The sequence below is a fragment of the Topomyia yanbarensis genome, chromosome 1 (genome assembly GCF_030247195.1).
Source record: "Topomyia yanbarensis strain Yona2022 chromosome 1, ASM3024719v1, whole genome shotgun sequence".
In the NCBI taxonomy this organism is placed as follows: Eukaryota; Metazoa; Arthropoda; class Insecta; order Diptera; family Culicidae; genus Topomyia; species Topomyia yanbarensis.
Genome location: NC_080670.1, coordinates 145,984,378 through 146,002,897, shown reverse-complemented (window position 1 = coordinate 146,002,897; position 18,520 = coordinate 145,984,378). Strand labels below are relative to the sequence as shown.

The following is an 18,520-nucleotide window of genomic DNA, read 5'->3' as shown; positions in this document are numbered from 1 at the left end:
CCAGACAATCCGACGCGTTAATATTTATTGAATAAGAATTGATGAAACATGAGTGCGACGCAGAGAAGATTTGAATGTGTTGGTATTGCTGTTTGGGGATTTTTTTGTTGGGACCAGGGTTGCCACTATTTTTCAAAGAATATCTGCCAGATCAACTAGATCTATTCAAAAATATCGGCAAACAACTCGGTGAGGAAGCTTTCTGTAGAACGTCTCTGGAAAAACATTGCGGTGTTACCTGCCATGCAAAAACTACTTAACCGATTTCTTTCAAACTTTGCACACACATTCTACGTTAAAAATGCCTAACTCCTACGTTGAGTTTTTCGAGTGTAAGGTGTCCAAAATGGCGTCCAATATGGCGGCTCTCTCGAAACAAGATTTGTTGAATTTGCATTCTCGTTTTTGAACCATTCAACCAAATAACTTCGCATTTTGCCCGCCTAAAAGAAGATCGTATTCTCCAGCGCTGTAACCTACAAAATCGTAATATTTTGATCATAAACGATGTAGGAACAGCCGGCCAAAGTGGAAAAATGCGAAAAAAGATAGTTCATTTTCAAGTGTCCGCTAATTTGTTTCTATGACGATTTTTTTCAAGTTTTTTTAGGTTGGGGCGCCTCTAAGAAAAGTAATCTTAAAGATCGCATTGGTTTTTTGATTGCAGATGAGGTCGGTTTTCAAAATACCTTTTGCTGGAGCCGCTATTTTGGACGCCATTTTTGACACCTTACATTCGAAAATTTTGATTTTATAGATGAAACCTTAATAAACATTTTGCAGAATAGCACATGTCTAAGTCATTTTACTTCTTCAAAAGAATCATCAAACAATTTGTACTTTTTGCACAATTATATAACAGGACCCCCATAATAATAATTCAATATGAATTATTTACAACAACAAAATAAATATATAAAATAAAACCCAAAATTCATATTTAGAAACCCTATACGTGGACCCTCAATGTAAAAATAACCTGCAAATTAAAGACTGCATAGTAGCGCTCTTCATCGACATTGATGAACCCTTCGACAATACTGCCTTCGAATCCATCCGGCGTGCGGCTGGATTGAAGGGGATAGAGCAGTCTACAATCGGATGGATTACTGACATGTTGCATGCACTGAAAGCATAGCTGGAAGGCGAAACCACAATCATGAGAACCATTAGAGGCAGTACTCAAGGAGGAATGCTGTCACACCTTCTGTGTGACAGCATTCTTCCTTGTGTTCTGTGCTGGCAGTGAGCGGACTCCTGAGCGAACTGGAAATTCTGGGACTTGAAATAACGACTTTGGATTCAGTCCTAGCAATGTTAAGGAGAAACTCGATGATTGGAAGCAAGAGAAGAAAGATAAACAATAATGCCCTACCTCCACTTAAAGAGGAAAACTAAAGAATTCCTCGTCTTACGTAAACCAGAAACCAGGTATTGATCTCAGAGTTGTGAAAAAAGCATTATGTATTTTTATTAAAATAATCAGCCAGTAGCTCTCCGGAAAATGAAAAATTATGTGCGCATGATCATCTGTTTTGATGTGTTGATTACGGAGCAGAAAGAAAATAAAGCTAAACTAAAGATGCTGAATCTCTAAGTAAAGACTCGACATTTTTATCTGTTTTTTAGCATTTATCTGCAGTGTCAAACGAGCCCAAGACCTGTCAAAGCATTCAATATACGAGGTAAATGCCTTCGAATCTTTCACAATCCAGGCCCATTGCCAGGTCTCGTGCTTGATTGGTTCATACCATCGAATCATTACTGACAGATAAATGGTAAAAAAGGTGGAATGGAGATGTCAAATCTTTATTAAAGATTCAGCGTCGTTAATCAATACCAAACCTCACATAATTTGAACACTTTAGTACACACGCTGTTGTCGCATTTGACTCATCGTCATCACAGCTATCTCAGAAAAAGTGCGTACGTGTGGTTAGAAACGATTTGCACCAACTGGTCGGTGTTAAGTTAGCCCGGACTAAGTGACATTGTATTGATTTCGAGAAAAACGAGTTTAAAAGTTGAAACATAGCATCCTTTACATTAGAATTTGAAATTAATTTTTGCTATAATTCTTGCTTATTGTACCATACAGTGAAGACCCGTTTTTATCACCCCTTCGTGAATTTTAGGCTGATAAACATTGACAAAATCGGGACATATATTTTTCTTTCTTTTTAATAAACCGAGGCCCTTAAAATATTCTTCTTTTGTCCCTACATATAGCCTCATAACCCTTTCTGATTATTTAGTTTAAATTTCCCTTAAGGGGGTCTGACAGTGCAAAATTAAAAATAAATTGAAAATCTTATTTTTGCTTTTTTTGAATCTCTAAGATAAGAAAAATATTCTAAAAAAAGGATTTAATCGCATTCGTCTGCTAGATCCCATCAAACTACCAACTATCAATTTTCATATGAAGCTGGCAAAATCGGGCCAAAAATCTGATAAAATGGGGGGCTGATAAAATCGGGTCTTCACTGTATTTCAAAAATCAGCTAAGAGTCGAATGTAGCTGAAGAAATCCTTAATCCGCTATGATTGTCTCATTTTTTTAGGCTTTGCGATTTAGTCTGGTCTGACGTAACATCGACCAACTATGATTCAGTGTTCGTTGGTACTAATGAAAATTGTATCTGAAAAAAGTTTTAGAGAATCAATAAAGCTTTGGAGAAAGACATTCTGTTTATGTTTACGACAAAAGCAAGATTCATTTAAAAGCAATTCAAACGGCTACTGACTATTAAACCCATCTAAATTTTCTGTCGTCAATGAGAATATGAGCCACTTTTGTTCGAAGTTTGCATTATTCGTAAACAGTAATAAGGGTCACATAAAATACAACTTCCAAATTCAACATAAATTAAATCAAAGTTGTGATTTTTTTGAAAATTATGTCTGAAAAGTTATCTGGCCCGAAAAAAAACTATTCCTATCGTCTGAAGATTCATCCGAATCGACGAAGGTCAGGCGTAAATTCTACGAAAGACGGGTTGATGTCATCCTATATCAAGCAAAAAATAATTGCGCAATGTTTTTAGAAAACTAGACATCGAGACTTTTTTTTCAAATTGCTCTACCCTTATTGGTCATCACAAACAGCGTGCATGTTTTATAGAGGGATAGAACCAATTAGTTTCGAAAATTTTTCGCAAAATTTTTCCTGAAACCGTCTTTCATGACTTTGAGTTATTTATACCATGGCATGTTCTTTGGTATCTTGTTAAGCTTTCAACAGTTTCAATAGACATTGTTCGGCATTCCAATATTTACACAAGAAAATACTTTGAAAAGGCTGTATCATCACATCGAAGAAGATAATCACCTCTATGTAGCATCTAATACTGTTGCAATGCACTGTTACACAAGTGATTCACTTTAATCTCATTCCATCAATCACTACATTTTCTTCCTCATTTGTTATTCAACGGTTTATATTTGATTGCACCACCGTTTTCAATTCATATCTACATACAAATACGTACGTATATCTATCTACCTACATTAGTAAAATCTTAATCCAGGATGTGTTTGGATGTTAGTAAAACTTTCATCGATGGTTTCAGTACTCCTGCTTTACAGTGTAACACTGTTGCACCAGCCGTGTATAATGTTATGTCACTTTGTCCGTCTCACTGTCACTGTATACCGAACAATTCAAGTGGAATCCAAGTATGCTCGAAGTACAATTGCGCTACATCACCAAATTTGACACTTGTTCAACATGTTGCATTGAGCCTATTCTGTTGCTGCCACTAGGCTTCCCGAAGCATCACACCTTGCGCAAGCACAACCGGGTATAGGTACACGGAAAAAGCGAACGAAGTTGCACGAATTTTCCGTCTAGATGCAACTGACAATGCACCGGACGACCGCATGAGAGAGAAACTCTTCCCCGTAAGGTACACACGGATGGTTTCGAACGTTTATCCACTGTCCTTCTAGCAAGAGAAAGAATGATCGAACTAGCACGAACACCCGACCTACTATGTTACTACACGAACGGTCGCTGACCGAATGAAGAAAAAATATATCTGTACAAATATCAAACAAAATATAACGAACACACCGTTAAGAGACTGCTGCCATTGCCCACGTTGCATGCACACAGAGAAAACGGAAAGTGGAGTGGCTCAAGAACAGCCCGGAATATCGAGCATAAACACAGACAGATCGGCAAGAAATAAGTGAGATTCACGCTCTCTCGGCAACGGAATGACTGGAAAATATACATACCCTAGCCGTGGCACTCTAATCGCGCACAAGAAAAGAGATCTAACTATAGCTATGCTGTGCTGATGTTGATTCTGCTGGTGATACTACGAGAGACAAATGTGTGCACGAATCTGAGACGCGTTAGGCAACGAGCGGCCGTCGTCGTGCCAACGAAGGCAAAACGATTTCAATTCATTTGAGTTGTATTTTTGCTTCTCATTGATAAGCACAGTGGGCGAAATTGGACTCTTCAATAGTGTCACATTCTTGTCTGATGGGGATGCGGTTAGCAAGGTATACATTAACTGAAGATATAGTTCGAATGATGCCCTGTACCCTTCCGAGCCTAGAATATTAAAGTGATGTACACTTATTACGCTGTAGTTAGTGCTAGTTTAGTCCTGGCGCCATGTTAGTGTCGGATTCTGATGAGATTACAATTACATATCTATTTTTGCATTATTTTTTTACACAAACGGACGAAGCTTGTATTATTTTGGGCACAAATTATTAATTTGGGGACGATTGAATATGTTGAAGCATGTAAGTGTACACAGAAACCGGCCGGTTTTTTCGGAACACTTCTAATGCAAATGGTAAATGGGTTCAACAAACCTTAAGCCAAATATGAGCCTTTTACGATATAAGCTTTTCACTCACAAGAATTTTAAAATTTCTATGGCAAATTGGGAATAAAATCTTCAAATTTGCATAAAATTGCAGTTACTCTGACAACATCGAAACTCCAGGCTGTGTAGCATATTTTATTATCAGTTTTTTTTATTTCGTTTATTTGACACGGCTCATGGCGGTAGCTTAACGGAGCCGTGGATCATTCATGTGTTTACAATATATAGGAATAAAAATAAAAACAAATATTATTGATTATTCGTTGGATCTCGTGCGCGCAATTTTTTATTGCGAGCGGAGACCTTCTTTCGCGGCTCGCCTGCTGCGTCATGGGGATCATTTAATCCTCTCCTGTCCTTCACATCAAGGTCATCATCGTTAAAAGTGTCTTGGTGCTCGCGATCAGGTGTTCTTTTCTGCTTCTTACACTCATAGGTGACCAATGTTAATCCGTCGTCATTGTTATTATACATAACAAATTATACATAACAAATTCTCTCTTGAATAGGCATAAAACCTCCTCATCTTTGCGCATCAACAGATTACATCAAATCCTAATGATACACATAACATCATATTCAACTTAAACTAACAGATATTCTACAGGTAACATACGCTAACAAAACAAACATGGTATACTCTTATACTATGAACTAGATAGGATTCGTTTAAATTTACGGTTAAGTACAGAACGGGAGAGGTGAAAATCGAAAACATCACTACATTGATTATTATCTTCTTCACCGATGTTTCTTACAGTGGTTTTTGGGGTGTTGGATCTGCTTTTGCTGTCGTCAATATGGACTGAACAGCTGCCACAAATTTGGCAACCGTTTGTGGTTCAGGTGTTGGTATTGAAAACTCTTTTTTGGTTGGTTTGCCGCTAGGGGCAGATCACTCTAGGAATGTGTAACAAATTTGCAAACACCTTGAAAAAATGCATTTAATTTCCATTTTTGCATCAACTTTGCACTCCCTCGCAGAAAAGATTACTTAACAATCGTCCTACGCTGATCCAAAGAGAATAGGGAAAGTGACGAAGAGTGAAAATTAGTCATAACGGCAACACTCCCTTTATGATGATTTCAACACTAGAATTTTGGCAACCGTTTCCACAGGCAGCACTTTAGATGACTTCTATTATATTTTGAAAACAAACCGTATGTCGATCGTTGGATTTGTTTATCAAACGATGCGCATTTCGAAACAAAAAGATGAAATAATTCTATAGCTTGTTTTTACTCATGCATATACTGTAGAATACACCTCACAATCACGATTGAACCAAATTCTGACGAAAATTGAAATTTATTTTTTAATAGATGTACAATACTTATCTCCTCCAACTCAGGCATGAGTAATGTTTATTTACATTGCACGATTGGTCTGCTCAATAAGGTATTTTTGGCTTCACACTATTCGTCTCTTTCCCTATTCTCTTTGCGCTGATCCACTTTGTTCGATGTTTTGTTGAATGTAGGGCTGTTTTTTGTAGGGTTTTGACGTCTTACACGCAACGCAAAATGCATTGCACGCAACGCAAAATGCATTACGAATATCTATTTTGATGGAAAGAAATGCTTTTAATTTCGATGATTTTTAAAAATGCATATCAAGTGATCTGCCCCTAGGTTTGCCGTGGATGCGTTGGCAATCGGTAGAGATGCATTCTCCTCTGTATCTTCCGCGCAAGGTTGTCCGTGGTGCGCTGTCTGATTACAATACTTGCATGTAGGATTTTGCCCCTCATGTGCGCATAACGTAGTTTGATTAATAGTAGCTTCATGGGTTTTGAGTTTTATAGTCAAGTGGGAGGGGATAGGTCTTTCGATCCGCATCCTCACCACAAGAACACCGTTAGGTGTACTTGGGAAGAAATTTCTCCACGTATCACATGTAACGGATTCTACTTCTCCGTACTGCGACATGTATTTTGCAATTAGATCAGGAAGGGTTCGTGGTGATAGGGCATGTAGCTTTACATTAACGTAGTCTTTTTCTATATACACGGGAATCTTCATTCCAACTTTATCACTTTCAGCCACGTGCTTCAAGTTGTTCTGCGAAACGAAACGTTCGGCTTGGGCTACATTGCGAAGATGATGATACTGAAGATACATAACCTACTTAAGCCTAAGCTCTTCACCTTCAGCAGGCATCTTCACCTTCAGCAGGCATTCCACGAAAACTCAATCGTATTGAACAGAATTTAAAATCAACGACCGCTGTGTTGAGTCAGAACAGAGTTTTCTGTCAACTTTACTCATGATGGCAAGAATAAATTAAATCTTTCCTTTGTTCTCGAGACAATGCACGCTAGACCGAGAGATTGCTAGTTATTGTTCACTTGGTTCAATTGTACGTCTGACTTGGGCAGAAGTAGAAAGTACGATTACAATCAGTTTTGTTAAAGATTTCACATTGATTGGAGTTTGATAAAGAAAATTAAATAGCCTTAATCCTTAAACACCAACAGATTTTTCGGAGATGTCCAAAGAAGCATTAACCTTTACACTGATTGTCATGGGATTCATACTGGTCGTAATCAAACTTTGGCTTAATGAGGGTTGTATCACCACTCATCAAAAATACGTTCTAAAAGATTGTAATCTAAATTATTATAATACAATAATAGAACCATAATTAAACAGAGGGATCAGCTTGAAGCGCAAATGGGCGTATCTTCAGAACCACGCCAAAAAATATAAATTTTATCGTTGACGTAATTGCAAATATGACGTAATTCACGAATCGACGAAACATAACCGTGTTCCATTTAATTTACCATGAAACATTTATTTTACAGGCGCAACTACATAAAATTACACTTACTGCCATCCAGAACAAACTATATCTGCAGTAAAATTACGTGATTTAGGAAATTCAACGTCATCTAAAATTAAAATCAAACGTAAAACTAAGTCATTTTTTATGTTCGTATATGTCAGGGTCAGAAGACGCATTTGATGCAATGGTTCAATTGTTTGAAAACAAATTCCAAATTGGTAATTGTTCATACTCTTAATTGTAAAAATAAGAAGCCTTTTCCCGCTTTACTCAGACTATTATTAAAATGCAATACACTAAGCTCACAACATCTCGCTTTAGCTCCAAAACAAATATCTATACTCGTTTGGATAATTGTTCCTATATTAATAGCTGGGCGTACATAAAACTCTTATTCTACAAATAAAATTCTGCAGCTATTCCATGCTAATTTAAACTCTAGCAGAACGCTTCCAATGACAATTATCATATTCAGATAAAATGAAACCAATTAGAAATTATTTTGTTTTCTAGTTGTGCTAATATATTTCGCCATAACACGAAAATAAAATATATTTATTTCATTTCAGCTTTGAAAGATGGAACCATCGTTCTTTTAGCTAGATTTTTTAGTAAACATTACAGTTCAAAGGAAGTCATAAAGACGACATAGGAGATGTGGACGATAAAATATTGATTAATTGGCTTTGTTCATCATAACTAACGCACCCAGTTAGCGTCTTTTATTCTTAAATGAAGTTTGTTTTTTGTGTTTCGAATTCATCTCTTCAGTAACTAGCACCACCTTGGTGTCTAGTTAAATGATGTATCAAATCTAGTACCCAAATTAGCACCAGTTAGATACAAAAAGTCCCAACAGTTCACATGGCACGTGTGAACTTTTCTTTCTTTGTTTTTATTGGTGTGACTTTAAAAACTAGTCATACGTCACGTCATATGTTGACACTTAAAGTAACTGTCGTGTCCCGAGTGATGTCCCGGCAAGCAAACATAGATTCTCTAGTTTTCTGACAAAAAACTAAGCCTTTCGGTTGCCGAACCAAACGCCTGGTATTAAGCAATAAATTTCCAAAAGGAAAAATTTAATTGAACCCATTTTGCGCATAAAGGGTACAATACCAGTTTTTTGTTCTACTATCGATTGGGAGTACAATATAATGTAATTTCTAAACACAGAATACAAAAACTCGCCTTCAGTATCAATATAATAAAATCACAAATTGAAATACACCGGCGCTGCCTTTTTAGTTCATTTGACCTAAATTATATTGAAATCTCCAAACTATACCAACATTTTCAAAAATGACGATAAAAAATTTATTCGTGAAATGAGATATTTTATCGGAAATAATCTCGTATTATGCAATTTTTTAACGTATTTTATTTTTTAACCGAATAGTGACCAATATTATCATACAGTACAATTAGTTTTTAATTTAGTAACTTTTACATATCATGTTCCTTGGCTAATTTGACAAACGTTTTACCCATTGTGGCAAGCCTCTACTTATACTCTCAGCGACATATCGTACCCAAATGAGGTAGAGGCGCAATACTATTCTTTATCCCGACGCTGAGACATACGTCGTCGCACTAGTAAGGTCTCTGTATTCGGTACGCCTATCTGGAACCGAGGTATTCCATTAACTATTCACTGACCAACAAAAACATTTTAGTAGACCGACTGGGTATCCTTTTTTTTTCTTTACCATACATCAATTGAGCAAAGTCATGCGCTCATTATAAATTAGAACGAAATTCTCAACTGAAAAAGAACCCGCATCCAGAGAGGCGCTATTTCGTCAAATGAGTGAATACAAAAAACATGTTTACGTTGGCGCGCGCCACAGCAGCATAGCCACGAAGAGCAGACAGCAGCATCGATTCAAGACAGAGCAGCATACACGTGATTGTGCAAATGGTCACTCATACTACTACATTGTGCTAACCACTACCAGTCTCTTTCGTTTTTGTTCGTCATTACATACACTTGTGCATACATAATACCGATCGTTAGGTGGTGTCGGAGTGGGGTATAAGAAGACAAATCGAAGCATAACCTAACCTAGAAACTAGTGGGACGATTGTAGCATAATGCTTTTCATATCCGTATTATACTCACGATATAGAAAGAGAGATCTACTGTGTGAGTGCAAAAGAAATACCAAGATTGGTTTTGGCTAAATTGCGTTAGAGAAAACAGCCGAAAGTATTCAATTAACCACTACTTTTAATCCACATACTGTTCGTATTATTATTTGAATTTCTTTTCTTTTATAAAATCTAAAATTGTTTTGGAGTCATTAGCAGTACATTCTGTTTCGTTTCGAGATCTAAGCCAGGGTAGGTTGGCTACATTATTTAAGAATCACACATAAACTTTAAAATCAGCGTTTACAAAACAATTTCATCAGAGGGTTAAAAACTATCGAATGATGGACCGACGGCTGAGAGCTCTGGTCCACCGATAGGATAAATGGGAACAGATGAATAAACATTACTCGGCTGATGTTATTTCGCTTTCAAGCATCCACACAACCGTATTGGACGCACATTCGGCAGCCTTTGTCGAGTGTGAAAACAAAACCCGGAGTTGTTCCGTCGCGACTAGTGAACCATGAGAAGAGATGACTGTTTCTGAATTTGATGTATTGCATCTACCAGTTTAGAAATATCATTTTGGCTTTTCTTTGTCTACCGGTAGTTCGAAAATTAAACTTGCCAATGCAATCTCAATTGAAGCCCGCGGCCATGTTCCTCAACAAGATGTTCCGCGCATAGTCAGGAGGATACGCTTTCTGAATTCTGAACTAAACGAGCACCCTAATACCGAATATTCAATAAAACTAGGTTATGTTCGTTGAGGGAATCAACTCATTTTGACGGACCTTTTACGTTTCATTAGGTTTTAGCAAACACATTGAACATAAATTTTAAACTCCTTTCATGGCATGAGAATGATAATTAAATAGAATAGTTGATTAAGTAATTTATCGCTAATGAAGGGGTAACCTTATTCCCCTCGTTCTCTTTCAACCCTTTTCCAATAAAAATGAAACAATCCATTGACCTTCTTCCATATACAGATCCGTCCCAAAGTACCCATATATTTTACATACAATTTTAGAAAGTAGTTTAGTACATTATTAAAACAGGAAAATCGCTCAAGTATGCTTCGTCTCGGTTTATCGAATTTGAAATGTAATACATATATGTTCAGTACACAGAACACATAGCAGAAACATACACTCATACACGTACCTCACAGAACGTACCCGATCCGGTCGTGTTGACTAAACCTGGAGAAGGAATACCAAATAATGAACTCGAAAGTAAAAGATAACACAATGCGTAATGAGGGGATTATTTCGACATGTACCAGTCAACGGGATTTTCCTTGATCGCAATGGAATCGGATGAAATGCATGTAAAACCAAAAGATTTTCTCGAATTGACTGCGCAGGAAGCCGGGGCCGGTTGGGCAGAAGTGTTCAGTCTTGATTGGTCGTTTATTAGAAGAAAAACTTGATTTTAATCTGTAAACTTTTTCAAGTTTCAGAGAAAGTTAAAAAATAACTTGCATGATATGCATGACGAATGATCACAATAGTTAAAGTGTCAATAAACAACAACAACAACAAGGAGGATGAAGCAGCTTCTGCTATTCTGTGTCGTGAAGGGAGAGAGAGGGGCAATATGTCCGTTTGTTCATTATCTCGCCAAATCTGTTGTTGTATACATTTTTAAATCTGCTCTCTTGCCCAGTAGCCAACGGAAATGGAAACCATGTTGACAATTCTTGGTGTGAATGATCATGATTTTAGCCGAGGGTGAAGGAAACCATTTTGACATTTACCATACGTCATGTTTTTCCACTTGCAAGATTTTTTTTTGAAAAATGTCCGAAGGACACAGAGCAGAGTTAAAAATATTCAAATTCATTGAATGAAAATTGATCATATTCAGCCGCATTCATTTTAAATATTCAGTGACGCAGCTGAAAACGTCAAACGAACAAACCGCCCATTCATCCAAGCAGATTTTCATTCTGCTCCGATTACTACATGAAGCGACCGTGCAGCAACGAATCAAACGCATCAAAGTAGGCCCTGGCACAATGTAAGCGATGATGATTGTTGTTTTATATGTTTTATCGGCATTTGAAAACATTTTCCTAGATAATTAGTGTAATGAATATATTGTACAATATTCAACTGAATGAATAAGATGGATATTTTTTCTATTCACCGCGAGTCGCAACAGGTTCATTTTCAGCCGTCGAAAAAGAGCTTCGATTATTATTAACTGTGATACAGAGTTTCCAATTTCATGGTGAGAGAGCAGAATGCAACATGTCCTCATAACGTTTCACATCGTTAAATCCCAATGTTTTATTTTTTCTTAATCAAATCGTTTTAATCGCCCAATTTTTTTGAGTAGTTTTTTGGGGATTGCTAGAAATTAACTGAGGTGTATTTACTTGCGCTTAACATATTTAAAATAGTTTTTTGTAAATTTTGTGATTGACTGGGGTTAAACTAAAAACAAACAAAAAATTCAGCGAACTCAGTATTTTTTATTACAATCAGCCGGTCCGGTTTATACCGTATGAATTTTAGTTTCAGGATATGGATAAAGATACACATTTTCCATATAATTGCTGCATTAACCGGCTGGATATTTTCAAATATTTCAGACTGTGGTGAAGGCAGAAATTTTATGCATCATCTTTTTTGCCCTGAAGCTAACATTCATACGATAATCTGGACCGAGATGAAATTGTATGTCACCCATTGGAAAATCATTCAATATCAGTGTTAACCTTCCGGCAGACGCGCTACTACACAGAGTGCGCGTCACTCAGGAAATCAAGCGAAAGCATCTTTGAACACCAGCGTCTACTCGTTCAGTAAACCATTCACGCGACTTCAGGAGGGCCAGACATAAAGTTTTCAAAAGTGTATAACTTTTGAACGGGTGCTTATGGACAAACAATTTTACCTTCGTTTTGTAGGCGAAACATAGTCCTATCAGAATAGTATAATTACAATTTTTGCCGATAGTGAATTTACACGGGTTCAAAAACAGGTCAAAATTAAATCAAAAAAAGTTATAAGTAAAAATAGGAAATGAAGGAGTTCACCATAGAGAACTTCTCATAACTCGATTACTATGAGTGACAGACACAACATGTCTTCTTTATAAATAACAATTTATAAAAATACTCTCCTCTACAACTTTGTCGAAGACAGCTAAGCGCTATCTCTTTCGGTTCAAAAGTTAAATTTTCTGTAGCCTACTATGATCAATTTAAAAAAAAAATAATATTACCAAAAGATGACGCTTCTTACACACACAAACATTGTAGAATAAGTGAAATCGCTAATATGGACAGTTTTGATTCCAAACGCTGTTTTGAGCCAATGTTGCACGGTGTGTTTGGTAGAATAATTTTATTCGAAAAAAATCGGCATCGCTAAAACTTCAGCATGTGATAGAATGGGCTTTTCCCTTTAATTTGAAAGTAAAATTAAAATATTCTGTCGGGGACTCCAGAACAACTTTTATATTAAAGTTTTTTTGTTTGAAAACAAAGGTTTTTCAATTTGCCCCTAGGTAGTACTTTAGACATTCAAATATTACCAAATGTGAGAATCTGATGGAAAATTTCATTGTGTACAGCTTTGTAGAAAACTACTTTGCGATCTAAAATCGCCAGAGAAAGCTATTAAATTTTTGTCAAAGTTTCTAGATTCGCACGGGGCCTATTGGTTAAGAAGTTTTATTCCAAAAACATTTTTACATTTCTTTTAAAAGAAATGTATAGAATTCGCTCAAACTTTCAAGATTTTTTCCAAGGCCCGGAGGGCCGAGTCTTATATACCAATCGACTCAGCTCGATAAGAGATAAGCCGTGTAGTGTCGGTAGTGGTTGTTTCAACCGGCTAAGAATTACACTACGGACTACCTGTTCCGGTGGTAACACCAAACAGGGAACCCCAATTCCATAGTGTCATGCGACCCGTGCTATGGGTAAAATTGTTGAGGGGGTTTAAAATATTCTCAATGGCGAACGGAGCCTGGGAAGAGCCGAGCGAACTCCCCAGTAACTGGCTGTGGTCCACTAGGAGGTTGATAACTCTATTATCTTTCTCCGGACAAAACCAGCCTAGAGGCCGCGTGGCATCCGGCGGGTTGAAGTATGTCAGTTATGGAAATAACTGTCAAATTCATTCCCAAAGGTGGCCGCGTCACTTATGAGGAGGCAATTCATTCGGAATGGTAGCTTGGGCGAGCACCCGCTGCATGAAATGCAACATGCATATCAGTGGGGGAAGTCTACTACCACCCTGTTACACAATGTTGTCTACAACATTGAAAAAGCTTTTTCACAAAAGCAATCAAGTTTAGGAGTTTTTCTCGATATTGAAGGTGCTTTTGACAACGTGTCTTTCGAATCCATTTTGGAAGCAGCACGAGATCATGGAGTACCTTCATATATCACGAACTGGATACACGCAATGCTTAGCAACCGACAGCTGTGCTCATCGTTAAGACAAGTAGAGATGAGGAAACTGAGTGTCTGCGAATGTCCTCAAGGTGGTGTGCTGTCACCACTTCTATGGAACCTTGTCGCCGATAGCTTGTTGAGAAAACTAAATGAGCTTGGGTTTCCGACGTATGGTTTCGCCGATGATTATCATATAATGATCACCGGTATTTGCATTAACACACTTTTTGATTTGATGCAACAAGCCTTATGTGTTGTTGAGCGGTGGTGTCTTCATGTTGGACTATCAGTTAATCCAAATAAAACCTCAATGGTGCTTTTCACGCAACGAAGGATTAAAACCGGAGCTCGTCCATTGCAGTTTTTTGACTCTGAAATTATTGTCGAAGATCAAGTTAAGTACGTTGGGGTAGTTCTCGACTCAAAACTTAATTGGACAGCTCACATCGATTTCAGGATCAAGAAAGCTTGCATGGCCTTTGGCCAATGTAGACGGGCTTTCGGCAAATCTTGGGGACTCAAACCCAAGTACATTCAGTGGATCTACACAACAATTGTTAGACCATTACTGGCATACGGGTGCCTTGTTTGGTGGCAGAAGGGAGAAGTCATGACAATCCAATCAAAGTTAAACCATCTTCAGAGGATGGTCTTGATGGCGATGACTGGTGCGTTCTCGACAACACCTACTGCTGCTCTCGAGGCACTCTTGAACATAAAACCACTACATGTGTTTCTGAAACAAGCAGCACTTTCTTGTGCATACCGTCTTAAGGTTACTGGGCTCTGGAGCAGTAACCCAATAAATCGTGTAACTAGCCACACAAGACTGTGGCCCCAAATGGTTACTTGGGATGAATATACACTTGCTCCCAGTGACCTTACACTCACATGTAGTTTTCCTTCTAAAACTTTCAATGTGAGAATTCCTCTTCGTGAGGAATGGCTGGATGGAGCGACAACTTGAAGAATACGTAGTTTGTTATACAGACGGTTCTTTGTTGGAGGGCCGAGCCGGTGCTGGTGTCTATTGTCATGAGATGAGATTAAACCAATCTCATTCGCTTGGTAGATACTGTACCGTATTCCAAGCAGAAATCTTAGCGATTCTGTGTGGCGTACAACCCGCACTTCAACAAGGAATTTGCGGTAAAAGAATCTATTTTTTGCTCTGACAGTCAGGCTGCCCTGAAAGCACTTAGTTCGGCAGATTCGAGATCGAAATTAATAATCGCATGTCGAACTCAAATCGAAGAACTTAGCATTTCAAATGCTATCTACCTTCTATGGGTACCCGGTCATTCCGGTATTACTGGAAAAGAATGGGCGGACGAATTGGCTAGAGCTGGCGCTGCGACTGATTTCGTTGGTCCAGAACCAGTTCTACCACTGTCAATAAGTTGGATAAAGCACAAGATTCGCTTTTGGGCTGCATTCGAACATGCCAACCATTGACGTAGCCTGCAAACTTGCGTTCAAACAAAGGCTTTTCTGCCGGATGTGAGTCCGAAAATGTCAAGAAATTTGTTGCATTTTTCCAAGCACCACTGCAGTATTCTGGTCAGGGCACTGACTGGACATTGCAAACTCAATTATCACATGGCTACTATTCAGCGCGCTGAGTATAATTCATGTGATCTTTGTGAATCCGATTACAGAACATCATATCATTTGATATGCAATTGCCCTGTATTAATGCAATTGCGCATCCGGATTTTTGGTTCTCCATACATAGACGAACCTATGTACAGAGAGCTGAAATTTAAGGATATGCTTTTGTTCCTAACCCAGTGTGGTAAAGAGCTATAGTTTTTTAGCCGTATTTGAATGACAATATCTCTTCGGGGGTGTTGTCGTTCTGTTATCTCAATATACCCTCGGGGGTGTTGATATATCCGCTCACTGTTTGAGTAGAGGTTCTAAATCCCTCCGGGGGTTGGAAGTTTAATTCCTGCTGTTGTAGCACCTGCAGATCGTTCAGCATCACTCCGGGGGTGCAGAATGCTCTGTTTGAATTGTTCTGTGTCGTTGTTTTCCTTACCCCTAACCTTACCACTTCCCCAATCCTTCCCATCAGGAAAATGATGAAAAGACGATTCTTGGCAAGGCACAAATCTCCGCTCAACATGGGGAACGTGCCATTTGAGCCAGACGCTACTGATTCCTGATTCTTGAAGGCCCGGAGGGCCGAGTCTTATATACCAATCGACTCAGCTCGACGATTTGGGACAATGTCTGTGTGTGTAACGGACAAATTCTCATTCGTGTTTCTCAGCAATGGCTGAACCGATCTTATCCAAACCAATTTTAAATGAAAGAACTATCAAACAGTAAGAACGCTATTAATTTGTTTTTGATTCTGATGTTTAGTTTCCAAGATATGAATGTTTGAATGTGTAAAAATGGCTTTTTTTGCAGTTTTTTTATAATTATCTGCCGAAATTGACCGCATAGATAACCAATTTATATATTTCTAGGCAGCTTATACGAATACCTTTCGAACAAGCTATAGCTTGTTGAAATCGGACTATTATCAAAAGAGATATTTAACATTAAATGCGGACGAAAGATTTTTATCATTTCCCATTACCAGAAATGGCTTGTTGTTTGTGGATTACTCTTTGTCGCCTATTTATTGTTCAATATAGTAATAATACATCAAAATAAGCTAAACATTATTACGATAAAACGAATTTTGAATTTCATTTTTCTATCTACAACCGCTAGAAATAATCACCAAACACTTCCAAGTTGTCTGGAAGGAACTTGATAACTTATCAGTGCAAAAATGTTCATTTGTACGAACCTTCTGACTGCAATTTTTCTAACTTATAACCATCGGATCGATCTGAAACATATCGGAAAATGAAAGCGAAGTAAATAACTCCAAGCAACGGCGTAGCCAAGAGAAGGTTTTGAGGTTTAACACCATACAACCCCCCCCCCCCCCCCACCACACAAAAAAAATTGAATAGGAGTTGAAAATTTATTGATGCTGACTGATTTAATTCAATATTACAATAACAATTATCTGATCCGTACATTGATAACCTGTTGTTGTAAGCATCATGAGGACTTTTGATAAATTGTCGGAATGGGGTCCTGATATGTAACTGATCTATTGGTCTTGATTTCACAGTTGTCTAATAGCATCAATATCAAATTCCTGCCTGAAAACCTTCCAATAGAAAATTCCAGAGTTCTGTAATCAATCATAATCCTCAGATTTCTTTTCAAATTGAGCTCGGTTTTGTAGAGATGTACTGTAATAAGGGTCTGTATTTAATAGAAAGCGAAGTTAAAATTGATTTAATGTCTATGAAACATAGAACTGCTCACCAAAAAAATGCATAACTTGCAGCGACGGCTGGATCGATTTGCACAAAGTTAGTCTTAAATGAAAGGTACAACCTTCCCATCGGCTGCAATTGATTTTTTTTATTGATTGGACTTCCGGTTCCGGAGTTGCGAGTTGAAGAGTTCAATCACACAGCAAATTCCCATATAAACTGAAATGAAAAATTTTCAAAATCAAATTTGTATTTTTGATGCCAAATGACTTTATAATGCATAAAACATTGAGATTTGTTGTAAACTCGAAAAAAATAATGTTTGACAAAAATTGATTTTTTTGGACTTTGGTACATTTTTGCCTTTCTCATATAGAAAGGTTATGCAATCACTCTAAAAATCGTCAATCATACCGGCCCGGAGGGAGTATGCAGTGAGGGGTTGCTACTTTAAAATTAAAACTAGTTTAAAATTTCTTAACAAGTTGAAAATTTTCGGCAGGATCCGGACCTCCCGGATCTTTCTCCATGACCCGCCGCTGGTTTCAAGCGATGTTTCTGTATCACATAGTATCTCAAGATCGTGGCTGTCGATCCATTGTACGTATGTGCAAATCGTACTGAACATGTGATATTCATTTCCACCATTGTATTGAACATAACCAGCCATGGAATCGTAGTCTGGACAAATGAGAAAAGCTCAATTGCACCACTAGGTGGATTAAAACAGGTTTTTATTTTGGAAATGCGTCGAGTTGAGACGACGAGTAATACGATTAATAACGAGATTAACACTTCAAACTATGATTTAATAACTGGTTCGTACAATATAACATTATGGAAATGTCTTTCATTCTTATTACACTTGGTAAGTATATATAAGAGCACCTTTTTGCATTCATCGAGGTATCGGTTTGAATCGGAGTTTTCTATGTGATCGCACTCCACAACCCGTAACTCCGGAGCTGGAAGTAGGATGGAGATGGAATTTAATATCAGTTTCCGGGGACGCAACACCTTTCATTTGAGACTAAGTTGATCAAATCGTTCTAGCCATTTTCGAAAAACCAATATAACCGTTATT

At 37.7% G+C, this 18,520-nt stretch overlaps 1 protein-coding gene across 6 annotated transcripts in view; it reads right to left on the bottom strand.

The window, feature by feature from the left end:
• The window catches only part of LOC131676604 (TOX high mobility group box family member 3-like), a 275,645-nt gene extending 271,308 nt beyond the window's left edge, over window positions 1-4,337 (bottom strand). For 4 of the 6 annotated variants that reach the window (XM_058955801.1, XM_058955753.1, XM_058955782.1 and 1 more), the window contains exon 1: window positions 3,329-4,038. The gene's annotated coding sequence lies outside the window, so the exon portion shown is untranslated. Of the gene's footprint in view, window positions 1-3,328; window positions 4,039-4,239 lie in introns of those variants that run through there. The other 2 variants (XM_058955772.1, XM_058955764.1) reach the window with 2 other exon arrangements.
• Between the last annotated feature and the right edge of the window lie 14,183 nt (window positions 4,338-18,520).